The sequence below is a fragment of the Macrobrachium nipponense genome, chromosome 40 (assembly GCF_015104395.2).
Source record: "Macrobrachium nipponense isolate FS-2020 chromosome 40, ASM1510439v2, whole genome shotgun sequence".
NCBI classification, from domain to species: domain Eukaryota; kingdom Metazoa; phylum Arthropoda; class Malacostraca; order Decapoda; family Palaemonidae; genus Macrobrachium; species Macrobrachium nipponense.
The window spans coordinates 18,921,436-18,930,578 of NC_061101.1; the positions used below are offsets into that span (position 1 = coordinate 18,921,436).

Here is a 9,143-nt window from a genome sequence, read left to right on the forward strand (position 1 = left end):
GATTGTTAGAGTTACTTTTATTTCATCAAATATGATTTAATTACTGGTTACCCAAGAGCTAAGAACTATGTTTATACTTTCCTAAGTGAGTCAACTGATCTTTTTCATATACCATTGAATTTGACATAAGAAATTAACATACACTGCACAAACAGGGCTTGTTGAAGTACAAAATAGGTTTTTGATGAAATAGGCATTTTTATGAATAGAACTTACCTGGCAGTTATATATATAGCTATAGTCCTCTATCGTCCGGCAGATTTTTCAAAACTCGCGGCAACCGCTGAGTGGTAGGTGTCCGGTTAGGTGGTTAACAACCCTTACAGGGTGGGTACTTGGAACCATTCCCATTTTCTATTCCTCAGATCATCTCTGCCAGTTGGACTGTCACATCGTTGTTAGTCCGCCGTCGGGTTTTTTCGCTCGCTTCCTGTGTCGCTGTATTTCTACTAAATTGGTGACGTATTCTGTGGATTGGCAATCGCTTTTGGCTTTATTTTGGTTTATTCTTTGGATGATTCTTTGATTTGAGATGTCTCAGAAACAGTTTCGAGTGTGTGTGAATGAGGATGTAAGGTGAGATTGCCGAAGGCTTCGGTCGATCCTCACACTGTTTGTTTGGGGTGTAGGGGTTTTGAATGTGCCTTGGATAAAAGATGTAAAGAATTGCAAAGGTTTGGATGAGAAACAATGGTTGGATATGAAACGCTATGTGCGTAGATTGGAATTAGATCAAGTCAGGAGGGCTTCTAAATCTAAATCTAAATCTAGGTCTGGAAGTGAAGCTAGTGTAGACCTTTCCATTCCCTTAACCCTTGCATTATTAGAACCTGCTCCTGAGGTAGTAGCTCCTTCTCCTGTAGCAGGACCTGTAGCTACTTTGGATGACCCTCAGTACGTCAAGATGGCGGCTGAGATGCAAATTCTTAAGGAGCAACTTGCAGCCTTAAAACAAGGTAAGAGTGAAGGTGAAATAAGTGATAGTGTTTGTGAAAGTGCAGTGGAGGTGGCGACTGATCGATCCTGTCATGCCCCTAGGTCTAGACCTCTACCAAGCTCCCAGGACCAGGGGAGAAGGTACGTCAATGACCGTAAGGGGGTGAGAAGAACTGATTCTCGGTCAGCCGTCGCCTCAAGCAGTCCTGTTGCGTTTTCCCAGGCTGCTTATGACCGCCACAGAAAAGGCGTGTCGAAGTGGTAGCATCTTCTCCGAGCCCCTCTCCTCGACGCAGATGGCAGTATGAGGAGTCTAGACCGCTCAAGAGGAGTTGGAAGCAGCATCCTGATCTGACGCGGTTTCGTTCGCCCATTCGAGTAGATGGAGTAGCCCGGAACCCTTTCCTTCTGATGATGGCTTGGACGCATCGCCTACGAAAAGGACGAGAACTAGAGAGGATGATTCTCCGCAGACGCATGGAGACATGAGAGATCTCCTCTTCCTTCAGGTTAAGGGGAATTCTCTAGAGAACCTTCTCCTTCTTCCAGCATACCTCGACGCCTGTGTCCTTCGGACCGCAGGACCCAGCAACGGTAGCGAGATCGTTCATGGCGGTCATGCAAGAGCAGTTGACTTCGCTAGTAGAAGCTTTTAATCGCCCTCCTCTCGCCAGTCGGGCAGACGTAAGGATGACAGGCTCCAGTGAAGAGATCAAGGGAGGAAGCGCCTTTTTCAAAGACGTTGAACAACTCCGTCCTCGTGATGTCAGGAGGTTACGATACTCTTCTCCTGCTAAACCTTCCCTCGATTCTCTACGCCACGTTAAATCTAGCTCTCGTCGCTCTCCTCTCCTTCACCTAGACGCCGAGATACGGAACTTGGTAGCTCGGCACGATGACACCTTCAGGTCTCCTCGCCAGGAGAAAAGCAGCGCTCGTTCCCGACAGTCTGTCGCTCAACAGCACAATCCAAGGTGGGTCTGCAGGACGCATACAGCGCTCGCGGACAGGACGCATCCACTGTTGTACGTCAGACGCATCCAGTACTCTCTTCAGGACGCATCCAGCACTCGTCATCAGGACGCAACCAGCTCTCGGCGACATGACGCATCCAGCTCTCGCCGCCAGGACGCAGCCAGCCCTCGACGCCAGGACCCATGCATCTCGCGACGAAAGGACTCTCACAGTGCGCTAGCAAAGAACGTATCCAGCTCTCAAAGGAAGGACGTATACAGCTCCCGATGTCGGGAAAACATATAGCGCTCGAGGCAAAGATGGCAGCAAGGGATCGGCCTCAGGATGTACCAGCCGTTCGGCGCCAGGACACTTTGGACTCTCGACGTCAGGACGCTTCCAGTTCACGACACAAGGACGCATCTGACCTTCAGGAATTTTCGCCTGACACAGGTGTTCATCAGCAATAATTTGATGAAGGTGCACACGACAGCTCGGATCAAACAAGGACCTTCCGACTTTGTTCCTTCTACCCATAAGGATAAGGAGATAGAAGGAAGTCTGGAATTAGAAGAAATTTCAGAGGATTAGGGATAAACCTTCTAATGCGGCTGCTGAGGAAACCTTTTTCTAATGCGGCTGCGACTATAAAGTGCTTTCTCGCTCCTCCTTGAGCTGTTTGGAGAGGAACTTAAACCAGCGGCTCCCCGTTCTCCTCAGTCACAGTTCATTAGAAGGAAGTCGCAAAAACAGTCAGCCTTCATCAAGATGAAGTTGTCTATTTCGGCGAAGAAGGCGATGGCAAGAATAGGAGACTGGTTGAAGGAATGAAGACAAGCAGTGAAAACCACCTTTTCCTTTCCTCCGGCTAAGCTGGCGTCTAAGGCGGGAGATGGTGGTACGAGAACTGGAGAAGCTCTTGGCCTGGGAGTACCTGCCTCCTCCCAGGGGGACTTCTCCGGTATTGTAGATTCCTCAAGGAGACATGCCCTCAATTCAGCGAAAGTTGTGTGGTCCATGACGGAGTTAGACCACTTCGTTAAAGGTATATTTCGATCATTTGAAGTATTCAGCTTCTTGGACTGGCCCTGGGAGTGCTGGCCAGGAAAGCAGAACACATACAGGCCACAGAAATGGAGGAGTTAACTAGCATTATGGCCTGTATGGATAAGGCACTGAGGGATGGAGCGAACGAGATGGCTTCCCTGTTTGCGGCGGGGATTTTGAAGAAAAGAGCGCTGTTATGCTCCTTTGTTTCCACCAAAGGAGTTACGATCGCGCAGAAGGCGGAACTCCTTTATGCCCCTCTCTCGGAACCATCTTTTTCCTCAATCTCTGGTTAGGGATATTACTCTTTCTCTAACTCAGAAGGCCACTCAAGATCTTCTAACTCGCTCCGTAAGAAAGGGTCTACCGTCAGTCAGGCATCAACAAAGAGAGAAGAAAGAGGTTTTGCAGCCCTTTCGAGGTAGGGCTCCGACCAGTACAGATTTCAGAGGAAGACAGACAGGCGGCAGCGGTAACGAAGCAGAGAGATCGTTTAGATCCCGTGCATAACAGCGCTCTTTTCTTCAAAATCCCCGCCGTAAACAGGGAGCCATCTCGTTCGCTCCATCCCTCAGTGCCTTATCCAATACAGGCCATAATGCTAGTTAACTCCTCCATTTCTGTGGCCTGTATGTGTTCTGCTTTCCAGTCAGCAGTAGGAGCAAGACTGTCAAGTTTTTGGCAGACTTGGAAAAGGAGGGGGGCGGACACCTGGTCCCTCTCAGTCGTCAGGGATGGCTTACAAGATCCCTTTCTTGAAAAAGCCCACCTCTTTCGAGAACACCAAAGAGCCTTAGTGGCTCAATACTCGGACGCTACGAAAACAAGAGGCTCTCCTAGATCTAGTAGACCAGATGCTAGAAAGGGAGCCATAGAAACCTGTACTGGAACTAGAATCACCAGGCTTTTACAATCGCCTGTTTCTAGTACCCAAGAACTCGGGGGGGATGGAGACCCGTTCTAGATGTCAGCGCACTGAACGTCTTTGTAGAGAAGACCAAATTTACTATGGAAACGACTCAGTCTATGCTGGCAGCAGTTCGTCCAGGGGACTGGATGGTGTCCCTGGATTTGCAAGAACGCCTATTTTTCATATCCCCATCCACCCGACTTCAAGGGAATTCCTAAGATTCGTGGTTTCAGAACAGGTGTTTCCAGTTCAGAGCCCTTTGTTTCGGCCTCAGTACAGCCCCTCAAGTCTTCACCCATGGTAATGTCGAATGTAGCGGCTTGGCTTCATCAAGAAGGGATAAGGGTATCCCTATAACCTAGATGACTGGCTGATAAGGTCACAATCGAAGAACAAGTGTCCTGGAGGACTTAAGAAAGACGTTTTCTGATGACCCAGGAACTGGGACTCATCATCAACAAGAAGTCCCAGACCGAACCGAGTCAGACAATTCTCTATTTGGGGATAGTTCTGGACTCAGCTCGTTTTCGGGCTTTTCCCTCTCAAGAGAGGCGAACAAGTGCCTCGAGAAAAGTGCAGCAATTCCAGGGAGAGAGAAGTGCTTGGCGAAGGAGTGGATGAGTTTGCTGGGCACCCTCTCTCGCTCGAGCAGTTTGTCTCCTGGGAAGGTTGCACCTCAGACCTCTGAACAACACTTCCTTTCAAGAGTATGGGACAGGAGAAATCAGGAGGACTCCTTTTCTTTTCCCATTCCAGCAGACGTCAAAAGACAGTTGAGTTGGTGGCTGGATCCGCAAAATTGAGGGAAGGAATATCCCTATACAAGAAGAACCCAGACCCCTAGTGTTGTTCTCAGACGCTTCGGAGTCAGGTTGGGGAGCAACACTGGGGAACAAGGAAGCATCGGGCTCTTGGGAAGTGCAACAGAAAGGATGGCACATCAACAAGAAAGAATTGATGGCCATCCTATTAGGTTTAAAAGCCTTCAAAGAAGTGGTCTCGGGGAAAGGTAGTAGAGGTCAACTCGGACAACACCACAACCCTGGCGTACATAAGAAAGAAAGCAAGAAGGAACTCATTCTCTGTCCCTATTCGAAGCAGCAAGGGGAACTCCTTCTATGGACGAAGGAGAATGGAATAAATCTATTAACGAGATTTGTACAGGGACAGAAGAATGTGAGGGCAGACATGCTCAGCAGAAAAAGGGCAAGTTCTTCCAACAGAGTGGACCCTCGATCTTCAAGTTTGCCAGGAACTGTGGAAGTTATGGGGAGGCCATCGATAGATCTCTTCGCCTCCAACAAGAACAAGAGAATCCCCAACTACTGCTCCCTGGTACCGGACAAGGAAGCAATAGCAGTGGACGCCTTCTTGATGGACTGGACAGGGATGGATACTTATGTTTTGTTTCCCCCGTTCAAGATCATCAATCTGGTCATCAAGAAGTTCGCCCTTCTCGAAACAGGGAGAATGACCCTGATAGCACCTTTTTGGGCCAGCAAGAGAATGGTTCACAGAGGTAGTGGAGATGCTAGTGGACTTTCCAAGAACCTTCCTCCAGTCCAAAGCTTCTCAATCAGCCGCACTTCGAGAGGTATCATCAAAACCCCCTCGCTCTACAGCTGACTGCATTCAGACTATCGAGAAGCTTGTCAGAGCGAAAGGCTTTTCTGAGCAAGCGGCTAGAGCTATCCAAGAGCGAGGAGGATATCTTCGCAGAGAGTATACCATCGAAGTGGGAAGCTTTTAGATCTTGGTGTACAAACGACACAAAGTGTCCTCAACCACTACCTCTGTGAGTCAGATTGCTGATTTTTTCTTCTGCTCCTCAGACAAGAATCTAAGCTGGCCGTATCCACAATAAAAGGATACAAAAGTATGCTTTCAACAGTCTTTAAGCATAGAGGCATCGACCTATCAACTTAAATACGGATTTGAAGGATCTCTTGAAGTCGTTTGAAATGACTAGACACACAGTAAGACCCCCGGCTTGGAATTTGGATGTGGTTTTGAAGTTCTTGTGCGGTAGGAAGTTCGAACCCATCTCGCAATCGACCCTTAGAGATTTAAACTAAGAAAACGTTATTTCTGATGGCTCTCGCCACAGCAAAAAAGGTCAGCGAGATTCAGGCGATGGAGAAAGCACGTAGTCTTCAGTCTAGATGGAGGCTGTATGTCTTAAGGCTCGACTTCCTCGCTAAGAATGAGAACCCATCCAAACCCTGGCCGAGGACGTTTGAGGTTCCTAACCTCACAAACTTGGTGGGTCAAGAGGAGGAGAGACTCCTCTGCCCAGTAGAGCTCTCAGGACATATTTGTCACGGACCAAGAAATTTAAGAGGACCTTCCAGTGCTTTATGGTGTTCCGTTAAAGATCCTCAAAGGCCCCTCTCGAAGAATGCATTGTCATTCTTCTTGAGGGAAACATTAGAGAAGCTCACCTCTTATGTGATGAGGAGAACTTCGGTCTCTTAAAAGTGAAGGCCCATGAGGTGAGGGCTATTTCAACGTCTTTGGCATACCAGAACATGTTCAGTTAGACAATAATGGACTCGACATTTGGAGGAGCGACTCTGTATTCGCTTCTCATAATCTCAGAGGTAAGAGTAGACTACGAGAAGTGTTACTCTTTGGGCCCATACGTAGCTACGTCTTCGTTATTGGGTGAAGGAGTTACTATCCTCCCCTCAACCTTAACTTTAGTATGACATACCTTTATGGGGTTTGTGTTTTTAGGTTGTCTGAGGAGTGGTCTGGTCGAGATGGCACCCTCAGTCTAGCTAGATATATAAAATTCTAGTCTGCAAGGTTGGGTGGTTAGGTTGAATAAGGTTGCAGTTAATTAAAAGGGGAATAGGTAGTGCAGAAGTCTAGTCACATTGTTGGTCTCGCCCCGTTTGACAGACTCTATTGAGTGGTTTCAGCATAGCAGGTCTCATCCTGGCTGGCGCTCCTAAGGGAAAGCGACTCAAGAGGCAGGAACTTTTGAAGTCAGCTACCTTAGCAGGTAAGGAATCAAGGTTATAACCTACAACTTTTAGTTGTTTCCCCAACGATGTTGGCTGTCTTTCACCCACCTCCAAATGTGTGAATCAGCTATATATATAACAACTGACAGGTAAGTTCTATTCATAAAAATGAAGTATTTATGATAAAACAAAGTTTTATGAATACTTACCTGGCAGTTATATATATATTTTAAGGCCCACACCCACCTCCCCTCAGGAGACAGGTCGGGCAAGAGATGATCTGAGGAATAGAAAATGGGAATGGTTCCAAGTACCACCCTGTAAGGGTTGTTAACCACCTAACCGGACACCTACATCGGCGGTTCCCGCGACGTTTTGAAAAATCTGCCGGACCAATAGAGACTATAGCTATATATATATAACTGTCAGGTAAGTATCCATAAAACTTTGTTTTAATATCATAAATACTTCATATTTTCTATTATTACCAAAAGATTAAGGTAGTTTTTTCTTTTTCAGTCCAAATGAAAATTATAATGAAGCAGAGGATCAATTCTTGGCTTTGCAGACCCCACTCGGATAGAAGCCTAAAAGACCACAATGATTTACACGTTTTAGATTTAGGTAAGGCATAATTATTTTATTTCCTCGTATCATTTGGATGCCAAGGCTGGATGGTGAAAATTTATATAGCCAAAATGTAATTAAACTTTGCATGTTGTTAGATTTAGCTGGTGGACAGTATTTGTTTCACTATAAACCCATCACTCCTATGTAGCCTACATTCTTGATCTTCAAATGACCAAGACACCTCAGTCCTTTGTCTGACAGGCATAAGAGCAGTAGTAGCTATATGTATGATCCATCAGGATTCACAGGTATGTAGTATTTGCCTACCACAGTTTTCATGTGTCTGCTGAGTGGGCAGCAGCTGAGCATATTTCCATCTACTAAATAATATTACTGTAATTCATAATTTTCATTAACTATACATTCTTTTCTCTGAATTTTGTTATTAGGTGATCATAGACATTTCATACCTTAAGTATATATCTTCAATGGTTTCAATTCTAGGTAGCTTGCTACTTTTTATCCAGAACTATTTATTAATTATCCTTAGGTTTTTATCTAATAAAACGGTGGTTCTTGTGCAGTTGTTAGTGCTACATTCACTTAGTTTAAAGGGAGATCATGGGATATTTTTCAAATGTAGGGATTCAACAGTTTTAAAATTAATTAAATATGTATATTCTTTACCTACCATACTATGTGTATACTCTATATATATATATATATATATATATATATATAATATATATATATATAGATATATATATATATATATATATATATATATATATATATATATATATATATATATATATATATATATATATATATATATATATATATATATTATATATATGTATATAGTATAGTAGATATATATATATATAATATATGTATACTGAATCACGAAAGTTAGGAACGTGATAAATCCATAAATTAAGATAAATGCCACGAAGGAAAAATAAACTAAGGAGGTCTGCAAGATCTTTCGACTTTAAAAGTCCTTTACTGGAGCAGATACTGACATAAATACGAGAAAAGACAACACAAGAAGGCTCGTATAACTGACAGATAGGGATTTATAAAGGGATCTTGTCCCCGTTACTTGGAACCATCTCCGATTCTCATATATATAATTCTCTAGATTTAGTTGATAAATTAAACAAAATTGCTCTTTGCCCTACTGATAGATTCGTTAGTTTTTGATGTATGTTCTCTTTTTTACTAAAGTCCCTATAGACTCTATTTTTAGAATATCTTAGTAATGAACTAACTCAGCATGAATTACCTCTACCTATAAGTCACATTATTTTTTCACTCACGAGTTTGTGCATTTGTGATTGTAAGTTTATATTCAATGGCAACACTCACTTAAGGCTGGCCCCATGGCTTGTGTCTTTTGTTTACAACAGCAGCATGGGTTATTAATTATAGAAACTAATAAATGTCCAATAAAAGAAAATATAATTTAAGGGGATACTATATAAAAAAATGATTAAGTACTGCTTGTTTGGTTTAGGAAATATTTTATTTTTTTGCTGGTCATAATCATGACTTAGGAATACAGACAATAATGCCCAAGTCATTTTGTGATATAGGCAGAAAATTTACGAGGAATTTTATACCACTTATTATCTAGATATGACATGGGCATTTATATCAGTATTTGCGCCACATGTTGGAGATGTGATTTAGGCAAAAATATAAAAATCTCTGAAAAATGACTTAGGCATTTAGTTTATGAGGGTGACGATATA

The 9,143-nt window shown here is 43.9% G+C and overlaps 1 pseudogene; it reads left to right on the forward strand.

Moving 5' to 3' along the window:
• LOC135211967 (kelch domain-containing protein 3-like) overlaps window positions 1-9,143 on the forward strand; it is a 93,329-nt pseudogene that overhangs the window by 67,451 nt on the left and 16,735 nt on the right.